We start from the raw sequence: 17808 nt of genomic DNA, 5'->3' as shown, positions 1-17808 counted from the left end.
TACTCTCTACACGCTACACTCTATACCCTACACTCTACACGCTACGCGCTACACGCTACACACTACACGCTACACCCTATACGCTACACTTTACACTCTACACGCCACACTCTACACTCTACACACTACACTCTACACCCTACACCCTACACCCTACTCTACATGCTACACGCTACACGCTACATGCTACACCCTACACGCTACACCCTACACCCTACACCCTACACTCTACACCCTACACGCTACACGCTACACGCTACACGCTACACTCTACACGCTAAACGCTACAGCTTATACCCTACACTCTACACCGTACACCCTACACGCTACACTCTACACCCTACACGCTACACCCTACATGCTACACCCTACACTCTACACCCTACACCCTACACGCTACACCCTACGCCCTGCACGCCACACACTACACTCTACACGCTACACCCTACACGCTACACTCTACACGCTACACGCTACACGCTACACTCTACACCCTACACGCTACACTCTACACCCTACACACTACACTCTACACGCTACACGGTACACGCTACACGCTACGCCCTACACCCTACACGCTACATGTTACACTCTACACCCTACACGCTACACTCTACACCCTACACGCTACACCCTACACCCTACACGCTACACACTACACGCTACACTCTACACCCTACACGCTGCACTCTATACGCTACACGGTACACGCTACACGCTACACCCTACACCCTACATGCTACACGCTAAACCCTACACTGTACACCCTACACCCTACACGCTACACTCTACACGCTACATGCTACACCCTACACTCTACACCCTACACGCTATACGCTACACTCTACACCCTGCACGCTACACGCTACACGCTACACCCTACACGCTACACTCTACACCCTACACGCTACACTCTACATGCTACACGCTACACGCTACATGCTACATGCTACACGCTACACCCTACACCCTACACCCTACACGCTACACTCTACACCCTACACGCTACACCCTACACTCTACACCCTACACGCTACTCGCTACACTCTACACCCTACCCGCTACACTCTACACGCTACACGCTACACTCTACACTCTACACGCTACACGCTACACTCTACACCCTACACGCAACACGCTACACTCTACACCCTACACGCTACACTCTGCACGCTACACGCTACACCCTACACCCTACACGCTACACTCTACACGCTACACGCTACACTCTACACCATACACGCTACACCCTACACTCTACACCCTACACCCTACACGCTATACCCGACACCCTACACCCTACATGCTTCACCCTACACGCTACACTCTACACTCTACACTCTACACCCTACACGCTACATGCTACACTCTACACGCTACACTCTACACCCTACACGCTACACTCTACATACTACACCCTACACGCTATACGCTACACTCTACACCCTGCACGCTACACGCTACACTCTACACCCTACACGCTACACTCTACACCGTACACGCTACACCCTACACTCTACACTCTCCACCCTACACGCTACACGCTACACTCTACACGCTACACCCTACACGCTACACTCTACACCCTACACGCAACACCCTACACTCTACACCCTACACCCTAAATCCTCCACGCTACACCCTACACGCTACACTCTACACCCTACACCCTACACTCTACACCCTACACGCTACACGCTACACTCTACACCCTACACCCTACACACGCTACACGCTACACCCTACACTCTACACGCTACTTGCTACACTCTACACCCTACACGATACATGCTACACCCTACACGCTACAGCCTACACGCTACACGCTACACTCTACACCCTACAAGCTACACGCTACACCCTACACTCTACACCCTACACCGTACACGCTACACGCTACACTCTACACGCTACACCCTTCACTCTACACCCTACACCCTACATGCTACACTCTACACCCTACACGGTACACCCTACAATCTACACGCTACATGCTACACTCTACACTCTACACCCTACTCCCTACACGCTACATGCTACACTCTACACCCTACACGCTACACTCTACACCCTACACGCTACATGCTACACTCTACACCATACACCCTACACGCTACATGCTACACGCTACACTCTACACCCTACACGCTACACGCTAGGGTGTAGAGTGTAATATGTAGCGTGTAGTTTGTAGCGTTCAGCTTGTAGGGTGTAGCGTGTAGCGTGTAGGGTGTAGAGTGTAGCGTGTAGCGTGTAGCATGTAGGGTGTAGGGTGTAGGGTGTAGAGTGTAGCGTGTAGGGTGTAGCGTGTAGCGTGCAGGGTGTAGAGTGTAGCGTATAGCGTGTAGGGTGTAGAGTGTAGGGTGTAGCGTGTAGGGTGTAGAGTGTAGGGTGTAGCGTGTAGGGTGTAGAGTGTAGGGTGTAGCGTGTAGGGTGTAGAGTGTAGCGTGTAGCGTGTAGGGTGTAGGGTGTAGGGTGTAGCGTGTAGGGTGTAGAGTGTTGCGTGTAGCGTGTAGGGTGTAGCGTGTAGCGTGTAGCGTGTAGAGTGTAGAGTGTAGCGTGTAGCATGTAGAGTGTAGAGTGTAGCGTGTAGGGTGTAGAGTGTAGGGTGTAGAGTGTAGCGTGTAGCGTGTAGAGTGTAGGGTGTAGAGTGTAGCGTGTAGCGTGTAGAGTGTAGCGTGTAGCGTGTAGGTTGTAGAGTGTAGCGTGTAGCGTGTAGGGTGTAGGGTGTAGCGTGTAGCGTGTAGCGTGTAGAGTGTAGGGTGTAGAGTGTAGCGTGTAGCGTGTAGAGTGTAGGGTGTAGAGTGTAGCGTGTAGCGTGTAGAGTGTAGCGTGTAGCGTGTAGGTTGTAGAGTGTAGCGTGTAGCGTGTAGGGTGTAGGGTGTAGCGTGTAGCGTGTAGAGTGTAGAGTGTAGCGTGTAGCATGTAGAGTGTAGAGTGTAGCGTGTAGGGTGTAGAGTGTAGCGCGTAGCGTGTAGGGTGTAGGGTGTAGAGTGTAGCGTGTAGCGTGTAGAGTGTACGGTGTAGAGTGTAGGGTGTAGCGTGTAGGGTGTAGAGTGTAGCGTGTAGCGTGTAGCGTGTAGGGTTAAGCTACACGCTACACACTAAACACAAAAAGAAAAGGATATGCAAACCAATGGGATCCACCTTAAATAGTCAATTTTATTGCACAAAAATAGTAATCCACAAACAGAACCAGGCAAAACATACATTTAAAAACATTTAAAACACTAGTATGGCTGAATAGGCCATAAGTAATTTTACCCGAGGGAATGAAGGAAGCTAATACATTACAGCATATGTGAGACAGGAGAAATAACCAGAGAGAAAAAATTGCTAGGTATGCGGGTACACCAATCTTAGTCAAATCTACATATAAGAAGCCTATTGTTTACTGCCAACTGTGACCCCCTGAGTACTATGACAAGAAACATATACTCCAGCCTAGTATCTGGAAGAAATACATCATGGATCCTATTTTGTTCAACACAGCATGCGTGCGCACAGTTGGTAAGCAAATGAAAGCAGACCCCTATAGAAAGGTAATCAGGGAAATAGATATGCTGCAGTACTACAAAATCCTAGTTATTTGGATAAATGTATGCATACAGACGCCTTGTGGAAATACAAAGAATCAGGATCCATTGTCCTAAGGCTTGGAAAAATGCCAGGCCATGCATGAAGTAAATAGGTGTAATTCCATAGCAGTTGTAAAGATAAGTTACCCAAGTCCTGTCCCTCGGGAAAAAAACAAAGGAAGCCCTGAACCCCACGCGTATCGACGCTACTCAAGCGTCTTCATCAGAGGAAAAAGTGACACCCTACACGCTACACGCTACACTCTACACCCTACACAATACACGCTACTTGCTACACCCTACATGCTACACTCTACACGCTACACGCTACACGCTACACCCTACACGGAACACGCTACTTGCTACACCCTACATGCTACACTCTACACGCTACACGCTACACGCTACACCCTACACCCTACACGCTACACCCTACACCCTACACCCTACACGCTACAATCTACACGCTACACGCTACACACTATACGCTACACGCTAGACGCTACACTCTACACGCTACACGATACACGCTACACCCTACACGCTACATCCTACACTCTACACCCTACACCCTACACGCTACACGCTACACGCTACACCCTACACGCTACACCCTACACTCTACACCCTACACCCTACACGCTACACCCTATGCCCTGCACGCCACACACTAAACTCTACACGCTACACCCTACACCCTACACTGTACACCCTACACCCTACACGCTACACGCTACACTCTACACGCTACACCCTACACTCTACACCCTACACCCTACACGCTATACGCTACACTCTACACCCTGCACGCTACACGCTACACCCTACACGCTACACTCTACACCCTACACGCTACACCCTACACTCTACACCCTACACCCTACACACTACACGCTACTCGCTACACTCTACACCCTACACGCTACACTCTATACCCTACACTCTACACGCTACGCGCTACACGCTACACACTACACACTACACGCTACACTTTACACTCTACACGCTACACACTACACGCTACACGCTACACTCTACACCCTACACCCTACTCTACATGCTACACGCTACACGGTACATGATACACGCTACACCCTACACGCTACACGCTACACCCTACACGCTACACGCTACACTCCACACCCTACACGCTACACCCTACACCCTACTCCCTACACTCTACACGCTACACGTTACACCCTACACCCTACACTGTACACCCTACACCCTACATGCTACACTCTACACTCTGCTCCCTACTCTCTATACGCTACACTCTATACCCTACACTCTACACGCTACACGCTACACGCTACACACTACACGCTACACCCTACACGCTACACTTTACACTCTACACGCTACACTCCACACTCTACACACTACACTCTACACCCTACACCCTACACCCTACTCTACATGCTACACGCTACACGCTACATGCTACACCCTACACGCTTCACCCTACACCCTACACGCTACACTCTACACCCTACACTCTACACCCTACACGCTACACGCTACACGCTACACTCTACACGCTAAACGCTACAGCTTATACCCTACACTCTACACCGTACACCCTACACGCTACACTCTACACCCTGCACGCTACACCCTACACCCTACACCCTACATGCTACACCCTACACTCTGCACCCTACACCCTACATGCTACACTCTACACCCTACACCCTACTCTACATGCTACACGCTACACGGTACATGATACACGCTACACCCTACACGCTACACGCTACACCCTACACGCTACACGCTACACGCTACACTCTACACCCTACACGCTACACCCTACACCCTACTCCCTACACTCTACACGCTACACGCTACACCCTACACCCTACACTGTACACCCTACACCCTGCACGCTACACTCTACACTCTGCTCTCTACTCTCTACACGCTACACTCTATACCCTACACTCTACACGCTACGCGCTACATGCTACACACTACACGCTACACCCTACACGCTACACTTTACACTCTACACGCTACACTCTACACCCTACACCCTACACCCTACTCTACATGCTACACGCTACACGCTACATGCTACACCCTACACGCTACACCCTACACCCTACACCCTACACTCTACACCCTACACGCTACACGCTACACGCTACACGCTACACTCTACACGCTAAACGCTACAGCTTATACCCTACACTCTACACCGTACACCCTACACGCTACACTCTACACCCTACACGCTACACCCTACACCCTACACCCTACATGCTACACCCTACACTCTACACCCTACACCCTACACGCTACACCCTACGCCCTGCACGCCACACACTACACTCTACACGCTACACCCTACACGCTACACTCTACACGCTACACGCTACACGCTACACTCTACACCCTACACGCTACACTCTACACCCTACACACTACACTCTACACGCTACACGGTACACGCTACACGCTACGCCCTACACCCTACACGCTACATGTTACACTCTACACCCTACACGCTACACTCTACACCCTACACGCTACACCCTACACCCTACACGCTACACACTACACGCTACACTCTACACCCTACACGCTGCACTCTATACGCTACACGGTACACGCTACACCCTACACCCTACATGCTACACGCTACACCCTACACTGTACACCCTACACCCTACACGCTACACTCTACACGCTACATGCTACACCCTACCCTCTACACCCTACACGCTATACGCTACACTCTACACCCTGCACGCTACACGCTACACGCTACACCCTACACGCTACACTCTACACCCTACACCCTACACCCTACACCCTACACGCTACACTCTACACCCTACACGCTACACCCTACACTCTACACCCTACACGCTACTCGCTACACTCTACACCCTACCCGCTACACTCTACACGCTACACGCTACACTCTACACTCTACACGCTACACGCTACACTCTACACCCTACACGCAACACGCTACACTCTACACCCTACACGCTACACTCTGCACGCTACACGCTACACCCTACACCCTACACGCTACACTCTACACGCTACACGCTACACTCTACACCATACACGCTACACCCTACACTCTACACCCTACACCCTACACGCTATACCCGACACCCTACACCCTACATGCTTCACCCTACACGCTACACTCTACACTCTACACCCTACACGCTACATGCTACACTCTACACGCTACACTCTACACCCTACACGCTACACTCTACATACTACACCCTACACACTATACGCTACACTCTACACCCTGCACGCTACACGCTACACTCTACACCCTACACGCTACACTCTACACCCTACACGCTACACCCTACACTCTACACTCTCCACCCTACACGCTACACGCTACACTCTACACGCTACACCCTACACGCTACACTCTACACCCTACACGCAACACCCTACACTCTACACCCTACACCCTAAATCCTACACGCTACACCCTACACGCTACACTCTACACCCTACAACCTACACTCTACACCCTACATGCTACACGCTACACTCTACACCCTACACCCTACACACGCTACACGCTACACCCTACACTCTACACGCTACATGCTACACTCTACACCCTACACGATACATGCTACACCCTACACGCTACAGCCTACACGCTACACGCTACACTCTACACCCTACAAGCTACACGCTACACGCTACACCCTACACTCTACACCCTACACCGTACACGCTACACGCTACACTCTACACGCTACACCCTTCACTCTACACCCTACACCCTACATGCTACACTCTACACCCTACACGGTACACCCTACAATCTACACGCTACATGCAACACTCTACACTCTACACCCTACACCCTACACGCTACATGCTACACTCTACACCCTACACGCTACACTCTACACCCTACACGCTACATGCTACACTCTACACCATACACCCTACACGCTACATGCTACACGCTACACTCTACACCCTACACGCTACACGCTAGGGTGTAGAGTGTAATATGTAGCGTGTAGTTTGTAGCGTTCAGCTTGTAGGGTGTAGCGTGTAGCGTGTAGGGTGTAGAGTGTAGCGTGTAGCGTGTAGCATGTAGGGTGTAGGGTGTAGAGTGTAGAGTGTAGCGTGTAGGGTGTAGAGTGTAGGGTGTAGGATGTAGAGTGTAGGGTTTAGAGTGTAATGTGTAGCGTGTAGGGTGTAGCGTGTAGCATGTAGGGTGTAGGGTGTGGAGTGTAGGGTGTAGCGTGTAGGGTGTAGAGTGTAGCGTGTAGCGTGTAGGGTGTAGAGTGTAGGGTGTAGCGTGTAGGGTGTAGAGTGTAGCGTGTAGGGTGTAGCGTGTAGCGTGCAGGGTGTAGAGTGTAGCGTATAGCGTGTAGGGTGTAGAGTGTAGGGTGTAGCGTGTAGGGTGTAGAGTGTAGGGTGTAGCGTGTAGGGTGTAGAGTGTAGCGTGTAGCGTGTAGGGTGTAGGGTGTAGGGTGTAGCGTGTAGGGTGTAGAGTGTAGCGTGTAGCGTGTAGGGTGTAGGGTGTAGCGTGTAGTGTGTAGCGTGTAGCGTGTAGGTTGTAGCGTGTAGCATGTAGCGTGTAGCGTGTAGCATGTAGAGTGTAGGGTGTAGGGTGTAGCATGTAGAGTGTAGGGTGTAGGGTGTAGCGTGTAGAGTGTAGGGTATAGAGTGTAGCGTCTAGGGTGTAGAGTGTAGCGTGTAGCGTGTAGGGTGTAGAGTGTAGCGTGTAGGGTGTAGAATATAGCGTGTAGAGAGTAGGGTGTAGGGTGTAGAGTGTAGGGTGTAGGGTGTAGAGTGTAACGTGTAGCGTGTAGGGTGTAGCGTGTAGCGTGTAGGGTGTAGGGTGTAGAGTGTAGGGTGTAGCGTGTAGGGTGTAGCGTGTAGGGTGTAGCGTGTAGCGTGTAGGGTGTAGGGTGTAGAGTGTAGGGTGTAGCGTGTAGGGTGTAGCGTGTATCGTGTAGCGTGTAGAGTGTAGCGTCTAGCGTATAGGGTGTAGCGTGTAGCGTGTAGATTGTAGCGTGTAGGGTGTAGGGTGTAGGGTGTAGCGTGTAGCGTGTAGGGTGTAGAGTGTAGCGTGTAGTGTGTAGGGTGTAGGGTGTAGAGTGCAGAGTGTAGGGTGTAGAGTGTAGCGTGTAGTGTAGGGTGTAGAGTGTAGGGTGTAGAGTGTAACGTGTAGTGTGTAGGGTGTAGCGTGTAGCGTGTAGGGTGTAGCGTGTAGCGTGTAGGGTGCAGGGTGTAGAGTGTAACGTGTAGCGTGTAGGGTGTAGCATGTAGCGTGTAGGGTGTAGCGTGTAGCGTGTAGTGTGTAGCGTGTAGGGTGTAGGGTGTAGAGTGTAGCGTGTAGGGTGTAGGGTGTAGAGTGCAGAGTGTAGGGTGTAGAGTGTAGCGTGTAGAGTGTAGGGTGTAGAGTGTAGGGTGTAGAGTGTAACGTGTAGTGTGTAGGGTGTAGCGTGTAGCGTGTAGGGAGCAGGGTGTAGAGTGTAGCGTGTAGGGTGTAGAGTGTAGCGTGTAGGGTGTAGGGTGTAGAGTGCAGAGTGTAGGGTGTAGAGTGTAGCGTGTAGAGTGTAGGGTGTAGAGTGTAGGGTGTAGAGTGTAACGTGTAGCGTGTAGGGTGTAGCGTGTAGCGTGTAGGGAGCAGGGTGTAGAGTGTAGCGTGTAGGGTGTAGAGTGTAACGTGTAGCGTGTAGGGTGTAGTGTGTAGGGTGTAGGGTGTAGAGTGTAACGTGTAGCGTGTAGCGTGTAGCGTGTAGGGTGTAGCGTGTAGCGTGTAGTGTGTAGCATGTAGGGTGTAGGGTGTAGAGTGTAGCGTGTTGCGTGTAGGGTGTAGAGTGTAGCGTGTAGAGTGTAGCGTGTAGCGTGTAGCGTGTAGAGTGTAGCGTGTAGCGTGTAGAGTATAGTGTGTAGCGTGTAGGGTGTATGGTGTAGAGTGTAGAGTGTAGCATGTAGCGTGTAGCGTGTAGAGTGTAGCGTGTAGGGTGTAGAGTGTAGCGTGTTGCATGTAGGGTGTACAGTGTAGCGTGTAGCGTGTAGAGTGTAGGGTGTAGAGTGTAGCGTGTAGCGTGTAGAGTGTAGGGTGTAGAGTGTAGCGTGTTGCGTGTAGAGTGTAGCATGTAGCGTGTATGGTGTAGAGTGTAGCGTGTAGGGTGTAGCATGTAGCGTGTAGGGTGTAGGGTGTAGAGTGTAGAGTGTAGCGTGTAGGGTGAAGCATGTAGGGTGTAGGGTGTCGGGTATAGCGTGTAGGGTGTAGGGTGTAGAGTGTAGGGTGTAGCGTGTATGGTGTAGAGTGTAGCGTGTAGCGTGCAGAGTATAGCGTGTAGGGTGTAGCGTGTAGCGTGCAGAGTGTAGCGTGTAGGGTATAGAGTGTAGCGTGTTGCGTGTAGGGTGTAGAGTGTAGCGTGTAGCGTGTAGTGTAGAGTGTAGCGTGTAGCGTGTAGAGTGTAGCGTGTAGGGTGTAGGGTGTAGAGTGTAGAGTGTAGCATGTAGCGTGTAGAGTGTAGCGTGTAGCGTGTAGAGTGTAGGGTGTAGCGTGTAGCGTGTAGCGTGTAGAGTGTAGGGTGTAGAGTGTAGCGTGTAGCGTGTAGAGTGTAGAGTGTAGCGTGTAGGGTGTAGAGTGTAGCGTGTAGCGTGTAGGGTGTAGGGTGTAGGGTGTAGCGTGTAGCGTGTAGAGTGTACGGTGTAGAGTGTAGGGTGTAGCGTGTAGGGTGTAGAGTGTAGCGTGTAGCGTGTAGGGTTAAGCTACACACTACACACTAAACACAAAAAGAAAAGGATATGCAAACCAATGGGATCCACGTTAAATAGTCAATTTTATTGTACAAAAATAGTAATCCACAAACAGAACCAGGCAAAACATACAATTAAAAACATTTAAAACACTAGTATGGCTGAATAGGCCATAAGTAATTTTACCCGAGGGAATGAAGGAAGCTAATACTTTACAGCATACAGTGGGGCAAAAAAGTATTTAGTCATTCAGCAATAGTGCAAGTTCCACCACTTAAAAAGATGAGAGGCGTCTGTAATTTACATCATAGTTAGACCTCAACTATGGGAGACAAACTGAGAAAAAAAAATCCAGAAAATCACATTGTCTGTTTTTTTTATCATTTTATTTGCATATTATGGTGGAAAATAAGTATTTGGTCAGAAACAAAATTTCATCTCAATACTTTGTAATATATCCTTTGTTGGCAATTACAGAGGTCAAACGTTTTCTGTAAGTCTTCACAAGGTTGCCACACACTGTTGTTGGTATGTTGGCCCATTCCTCCATGCAGATCTCCTCTAGAGCAGTGATGTTTTTGGCTTTTCGCTTGGCAACACGGACTTTCAACTCCCTCCAAAGGTTTTCTATAGGGTTGAGATCTGGAGACTGGCTAGGCCACTCCAGGACCTTGAAATGCTTCTTACGAAGCCACTCCTTCGTTGCCCTGGCGGTGTGCTTTGGATCATTGTCATGTTGAAAGACCCAGCCACGTTTCATCTTCAATGCCCTTGCTGATGGAAGGAGGTTTGCACTCAAAATCTCACGATACATGGCCCCATTCATTCTTTCATGTACCCGGATCAGTCGTCCTGGCCCCTTTGCAGAGAAACAGCCCCAAAGCATGATGTTTCCACCACCATTCTTTACAGTAGGTATGGTGTTTGATGGATGCAACTCAGTATTCTTTTTCCTCCAAACACGACAAGTTGTGTTTCTACCAAACAGTTCCAGTTTGGTTTCATCAGACCATAGGACATTCTCCTAAAACTCCTCTGGATCATCCAAATGCTCTCTAGCAAACTTCAGACGGGCCCGGACATGTACTGGCTTAAGCAGTGGGACACATCTGGCACTGCAGGATCTGAGTCCATGGTGGCGTAGTGTGTTACTTATGGTAGGCCTTGTTACATTGGTCCCAGCTCTCTGCAGTTCATTCACTAGGTCCCCCCGCGTGGTTCTGGGATTTTTGCTCACCGTTCTTGTGATCATTCTGACCCCACGGGGTGGGATTTTGCGTGGAGCCCCAGATCGAGGGAGATTATCAGTGGTCTTGAATGTCTTCCATTTTCTAATTATTGCTCCCACTGTTGATTTCTTCACTCCAAGCTGGTTGGCTATTGCAGATTCAGTCTTCCCAGCCTGGTGCAGGGCTACAATTTTGTTTCTGGTGTCCTTTGACAGCTCCTTGGTCTTCACCATAGTGGAGTTTGGAGTCAGACTGTTTGAGGGTGTGCACAGGTGTCTTTTTATACTGATAACAAGTTTAAACAGGTGCCATTACTACAGGTAATGAGTGGAGGAAAGACGAGACTCTTAAAGAAGAAGTTACAGGTCTGTGAGAGCCAGAAATCTTGATTGTTTGTTTCTGACCAAATACTTATTTTCCACCATAATATGCAAATAAAATGATAAAAAAACAGACAATGTGATTTTCTGGATTTTTATTTCTCAGTTTGTCTCCCATAGTTGAGGTCTACCTATGATGTAAATTACAGACGCCTCTCATCTTTTTAAGTGGTGGAACTTGCACTATTGCTGACTGACTAAATACTTTTTTGCCCCACTGTATGTGAGTCAGGAGAAATAACCAGAGAGAAAAAATTGCTAGGTATGCGGGTACACCAATCTTAGTCAAATCTACATATAAGAAGCCTATTGTTTACTGCCAACTGTGACCCCCTGAGTACTATGACAGGAAACATATACTCCAGCCTAGTATCTGGAAGAAATACATCATGGATCCTATTTTGTTCAACACAGCATGCGTGTTCACAGTTGGTAAGCAAATGAAAGCAGACCCCTATAGAAAGGTAATCAGGGAAATAGATATGCTGCAGTACTACAAAATCCTAGTTATTTGGATAAATGTATGCATACAGACGCCTTGTGGAAATACAAAGAATCAGGATCCATTGTCCTAAGGCTTGGAAAAATGCCAGGCCATGCATGAAGTAAATAGGTGTAATTCCATAGCAGTTGTAAAGATAAGTTACCCAAGTCCTGTCCCTCGGGAAAAAAACAAAGGAAGCCCTTTACCCCACGCGTATCGACGCTACTCAAGCGTCTTCATCAGAGGAAAAAGTGACACCCTACACGCTACACGCTACACTCTACACTCTACACGCTACACTCTACACCCTACACGCTACACCCTACACTCTACACGCTACATGCTACACTCTACACCCTACACAATACATGCTACTTGCTACACCCTACATGCTACACTCTACACGCTACACGCTACACCCTACACGGTACACCCTACACCCTACACGCTACAATCTACACGCTACACGCTACACACTATACGCTACACGCTAGACGCTACACTCTACACGCTACACGCTACACGCTACACGCTACACCCTACACGCTACACCCTACACTCTACACCCTACAACCTACACGCTACACGCTACACGCTACACCCTACACGCTACACCCTACACCCTACACGCTACATGTTACACTCTACACCCTACACGCTACACTCTACACCCTACACGCTACACCCTACACCCTACACGCTACACACTACACGCTACACTCTACACCCTACACGCTACAGCTTATACCCTACACTCTACACCGTACACCCTACATGCTACACTCTACACCCTACACGCTACACCCTACACCCTACACCCTACATGCTACACCCTACACTCTACACCCTACACCCTACACGCTACACCCTACGCCCTGCACGCCACACACTACACTCTACACGCTACACGCTACACCCTACACTGTACACCCTACACCCTACACGCTATACGCTACACTCTACACCTGCACGCTACACGCTACACCCTACACGCTACACTCTACACCCTACACGCTACACCCTACACTCTACACCCTACACCCTACACACTACACGCTACTCGCTACACTCTACACCCTACACGCTACACTCTACACTCTACTCCCTACTCTCTACACGCTACACTCTATACCCTACACTCTACACGCTACGCGCTACACGCTACACACTACACACTACACGCTACACTTTACACTCTACACGCTACACACTACACGCTACACGCTACACTCTACACCCTACTCTACATGCTACACGCTACACGGTACATGATACACGCTACACCCTACTCGCTACACGCTACACCCTACACGCTACACGCTACACTCCACACCCTACACGCTACACCCTACACCCTTATCCCTACACTCTACACGCTACACGCTACACCCTACACCCTACACTGTACACCCTACACCCTACACGCTACACTCTACACTCTGCTCCCTACTCTCTACACGCTACAGTCTATACCCTACACTCTACACGCTACGCGCTACACGCTACACACTACACGCTACACCCTACACGCTACACTTTACACTCTACACGCTACACTCCACACTCTACACACTACACTCTACACCCTACACCCTACACCCTACTCTACATGCTACACGCTACACGCTACATGCTACACCCTACACGCTTCACCCTACACCCTACACGCTACACGCTACACGCTACACTCTACACCCTACACTCTACACCCTACACGCTACACGCTACACGCTACACGCTACACTCTACACGCTAAACGCTACAGCTTATACCCTACACTCTACACCCTACACCCTACACGCTACACTCTACACCCTACACCCTACTCTACATGCTACACGCTACACGGTACATGATACACGCTACACCCTACACGCTACACGCTACACCCTACACGCTACACGCTACACGCTACACTCTACACCCTACACGCTACACCCTACACCCTACTCCCTACACTCTACACGCTACACGCTACACCCTACACCCTACACTGTACACCCTACACCCTGCACGCTACACTCTACACTCTGCTCCCTACTCTCTACACGCTACACTCTATACCCTACACTCTACACGCTACGCGCTACACGCTACACACTACACGCTACACCCTACACGCTACACTTTACACTCTACACGCTACACTCTACACTCTACACACTACACTCTACACCCTACACCCTACACCCTACTCTACATGCTACACGCTACACGCTACATGCTACACCCTACACACTACACCCTACACGCTACACTCCACACCCTACACTCTACACCCTACACGCTACACGCTACACGCTACACGCTACACGCTACACACTACACTCTACACGCTAAACGCTACAGCTTATACCATACTCTCTACACCGTACACCCTACACGCTACACTCTACACGCTACACGCTACACCCTACACCCTACACCCTACACCCTACATGCTACACCCTACACTCTACACCCTACACCCTACACGCTACACGCAACAACCTATGCCCTGCACGCCACACACTACACTCTACACGCTACACCCTACACGCTACACTCTACACGCTACACGCTACACTCTACACCCTACACGCTACACTCTACACCCTACACACTACACTCTACACGCTACACGGTACACGCTACACGCTACGCCCTACACCCTACACGCTACATGTTACACTCTACACCCTACACGCTACACTCTACACCCTACACGCTACACACTACACGCTACACTCTACACCCTACACGCTGCACTCTATACGCTACACGGTAAACGCTACACGCTACACCCTACACCCTACACGCTACACTCTACACGCTACATGCTACACCCTACACTCTACACCCTACACGCTATACGCTACACTCTACACCCTGCACGCTACACGCTACACGATACACCCTACACGCTACACTCTACACCCTACACGCTACACTCTACATGCTACACGCAACACGCTACACCCTACACGCTACACTCTACACCCTACACGCTACACTCTACACGCTACACGCTACACCCTACACGCTACACTCTACACCCTACACGCTACACCCTACACCCTACACGCTACACTCTACACCCTACACGCTACACCCTACACTCTACACCCTACACCCTACACGCTACTCGCTACACTCTACACCCTACCCGCTACACTCTACACGCTACACGCTACACTCTACACTCTACATGCTACACGCTACACTCTACACCCTACACGCAACACGTTACACTCTACACCCTACACGCTACACTCTGCACGCTACACGCTACACCCTACACCCTACACGCTACACTCTACACGCTACACGCTACACTCTACACCATACACGCTACACCCTACACTCTACACCCTACACCCTACACGCTATACCCGACACCCTACACCCTACATGCTTCACCCTACACGCTACACTCTACACTCTACACCCTACACGCTACATGCTACACCCTACACGCTACACTCTACACCCTACACGCTACACTCTACATCCTACACCCTACACGCTATACGCTACACTCTATACCCTGCACGCTACACGCTACACTCTACACCCTACACGCTACACTCTACACCCTACACGCTACACCCTCCACCCTACACGCTACACGCTACACTCTACACGCTACACCCTACACGCTACACGCTACACTCTACACCCTACACGCAACACCCTACACTCTACACCCTACACCCTAAACCCTACATGCTACACCCTACACGCTACACTCTACACCCTACACCCTACACTCTACACCCTACACGCTACACGCTACACTCTACACCCTACACCCTACACACGCTACACGCTACACGCTACACTCTACACCCTACACGCTACACCCTACACTCTACACGCTACATGCTACACTCTACACCCTACACCCTACACGATACATGCTACACCCTACACGCTACAGTCTACACGCTACACGCTACACTCTACACCCTACAAGCTACACGCTACACGCTACACCCTACACTCTACACCCTACACCGTACACGCTACACGCTACACTCTACACGCTACACCCTTCACTCTACACCCTACACCCTACATGCTACACTCTACACCCTACACGGTACACCCTACAATCTACACGCTACATGCTACACTCTACACTCTACACCCTACACCCTACACGCTACATGCTACACTCTACACCCTACACGCTACACTCTACACCCTACACGCTACATGCTACACTCTACACCCTACACCCTACACGCTACATGCTACACGCTACACTCTACACCCTACACGCTACACGCTAGGGTGTAGAGTGTAATATGTAGCGTGTAGTTTGTAGCGTTTAGCTTGTAGGGTGTAGCGTGTAGCGTGTGGGGTGTAGAGTGTAGCGTGTAGCGTGTAGCATGTAGGGTGTAGGGTGTAGAGTGTAGAGTGTAGCGTGTAGGGTGTAGAGTGTAGGGTGTAGGATGTAGAGTGTAGGGTTTAGAGTGTAATGTGTAGCGTGTAGGGTGTAGCATGTAGCATGTAGGGTGTAGGGTGTGGAGTGTAGGGTGTAGCGTGTAGGGTGTAGAGTGTAGCGTGTAGCGTGTAGGGTGTAGGGTGTAGAGTGTAGGGTGTAGCGTGTAGGGTGTAGAGTGTAGCGTGTAGGGTGTAGCGTGTAGCGTGCAGGGTGTAGAGTGTAGCGTATAGCGTGTAGGGTGTAGAGTGTAGGGTGTAGCGTGTAGGGTGTAGAGTGTAGGGTGTAGCGTGTAGGGTGTAGAGTGTAGCGTGTAGCGTGTAGGGTGTAGGGTGTAGCGTGTAGGGTGTAGGGTGTAGGGTGTAGCGTGTAGTGTGTAGCGTGTAGGGTGTAGCGTGTAGCATGTAGCGTGTAGCGTGTAGCATGTAGAGTGTAGGGTGTAGGGTGTAGCATGTAGAGTGTAGGGTGTAGGGTGTAGCGTGTAGAGTGTAGGGTATAGAGTGTAGCGTCTAGGGTGTAGAGTGTAGCGTGTAGCGTGTAGGGTGTAGAGTGTAGCGTGTAGGGTGTAGAATATAGCGTGTAGAGAGTAGGGTGTAGGGTGTAGAGTGTAGGGTGTAGGGTGTAGAGTGTAACGTGTAGCGTGTAGGGTGTAGCGTGTAGCGTGTAGGGTGTAGGGTGTAGAGTGTAGGGTGTAGCGTGTAGGGTGTAGCGTGTAGCGTGTAGCGTGTAGGGTGTAGGGTGTAGAGTGTAGGGTGTAGTGTGTAGGGTGTAGCGTGTATCGTGTAGCGTGTAGAGTGTAGCGTCTAGCGTATAGGGTGTAGCGTGTAGCGTGTAGATTGTAGCGTGTAGGGTGTAGGGTGTAGGGTGTAGCGTGTAGCGTGTAGGGTGTAGATTGTAGCGTGTAGCGTGTAGGGTGTAGGGTGTAGAGTGCAGAGTGTAGGGTGTAGAGTGTAACGTGTAGTGTGTAGGGTGTAGC

Source organism: Ranitomeya variabilis, unplaced genomic scaffold (genome assembly GCF_051348905.1).
Source record: "Ranitomeya variabilis isolate aRanVar5 unplaced genomic scaffold, aRanVar5.hap1 Scaffold_19, whole genome shotgun sequence".
NCBI lineage: Eukaryota > Metazoa > Chordata > Amphibia > Anura > Dendrobatidae > Ranitomeya > Ranitomeya variabilis.
Note: the sequence above shows the minus strand (reverse complement) of the source record.